The sequence below is a fragment of the Amblyomma americanum genome, chromosome 10 (genome assembly GCF_052857255.1).
Source record: "Amblyomma americanum isolate KBUSLIRL-KWMA chromosome 10, ASM5285725v1, whole genome shotgun sequence".
In the NCBI taxonomy this organism is placed as follows: domain Eukaryota; kingdom Metazoa; phylum Arthropoda; class Arachnida; order Ixodida; family Ixodidae; genus Amblyomma; species Amblyomma americanum.
This window is the reverse complement of record NC_135506.1, coordinates 115,368,152-115,370,121: the sequence shown is the minus strand read 5'-3', so window position 1 is coordinate 115,370,121 and position 1,970 is coordinate 115,368,152.

Below are 1,970 nucleotides of genomic sequence, written 5' to 3'. Positions count from 1 at the left end.
TGACTACGGGACCACCTTCTGTATACATTTATCGAGGTTGTACTTCCTTCTCGGATAAATAAACATGATTCTGATTCTGAGAATGAATGATAAGCAACACCGTACGTTAAAAGATTCAAACAGGTCTTATTTTATATCACTTACTTTTCCTTCCCATTGAAAAGCTACTGCTAGGCAGGCGACATCTCGATTCGACACTGCTCACTAGAATATTCTTGTAACTCGTGTTCCTCTTTTTTTTTTGCTTTCGCATTACAGGGCAACTTTGTTCGTGCTCAGAAACTCTTGAACCTAAGCTGAAGAGCAGAGAAAATTGGCGTAGACAATTGTAAAACGAAGGTCATATTAGAAAAGGATCGAATCCGCGAAAAGTAACCTTTCTACTAATCACAGCATAGTTTCGTTCTTGCAATGCGTGTTTATTTTTGCTCGCGTTTCTTTTGTCCTATGCATATTGCTGGATAATGTCGCTTGGCTTTGTACTTTCCGTCCGTTCACGCCCAAAGCTGCCGGCACGCGGGTTTATCGCTTTGGGACGTGATTAGTATGCGATCAGGCTTATCTCGAATGAGCGCAGCCTCACGCAATTGCTTCAACGTTCTTAGATTGGTGTAGCTGCTTTCGGCGCCTTATCTCGAACGTTCTTAGCTTTAAACTGAAAGCAGCCGGCAGAGGAAGTTTGGTTTGGTTTATGAGGGTTTAACATCCCAAAGCGACTCAGGCTATGAGAGACGCCGTAGTTAAGGGCTCCGGAAATTTCGACTACCTGGGGTTGTTTAACGTGCACTGACATCGCGCAGTACACGGACATGTAGAATTTCGCCTCCATCGAAATTCGGCCTCCGCGGCCGGAATCAAACCCGCGTAGAGGAAGTTATTCTGTTCTCAACGTCCTCCGAGCACGCTTACTCCTATCGCCGCCTTCGAGTTGTTGAGTTTATTGTGCGCGCACCAGTTGAATAAAGAGTGAGTCTGAGTGACACCAGTCCGCTAGTCTCTTTTCCCAGGCGCTGTCACCGTCACGTGAAAACATTGTTGATTTTTCGTCTAGTGGGGCGAACATCCTCCTCGCATGCAGCAGGTGCGGTCATCGGTCGCCAGTGCCGCCAGGTACCCACCGGCGATAGAGTGGGCACAAGCTTTCTCATTGGCAGGTGCTCGGCTCTTTCAAGACGAAATGCTTGCAGAATGAATACTGACCCCTCCATACATTGTGCCGTCGTGCTCTTTGGCCGAAGATGCATTAGCGCTAAATAAAACAATCTTCATTACCTTATTATTATTAATATTGATTTCTTTTCAAAATCGTATTATTTGGATGAAGTGGATGCGTCTCTTATACTAACCACTCGCTTCTGAATTCTAAAGCTATGAGCTTCGTCTTCAGTCTCTGAATTTATACATTTCAGAACAAATTGTTTCAGGCCAAACATTATTTCACCTTACATCCATTCCCACATATTGCTGATGAAGGCCCCATTTTACACCTGCTTGTGATGTTTCGGCTCCTGTCTGTATTCGCCTTCATTTTTGTTTCATTTTCTCGAAGTATTTGCCATACTTCGTGAGGCAACTGCGGTGTACACAACAAAACATACTTGGCAGCAGTGAACACCAACTACAGGAATCAAAAACACGTGAAGTACATTCTGTGTAGCCTCCAACTTGTGAGAGGGGAGCAATGCGCTGAGCGTCGCTCAAGAAGATCGTCGCCACTGGGCATCTGCTTTTGATCGCCTGAAGCACGCATTATGTTCAGCATTTGTGGGCGAGCCATAGTTGTGGTGCTCAATTGAATTTGTACGTTCAAGATATTCCGCAAGATATCACCTACTGCTTCCGTTCTCACGAAACTAAGATGAAAACAGTGATTGGAATACATGCAATCCCATTGCTGTTGCGCTTGTTCACAATAAATGTGCAATACCAGAAACAAGAGCCTCTGAACTCGTCCTCTTTCAGTCTACAGA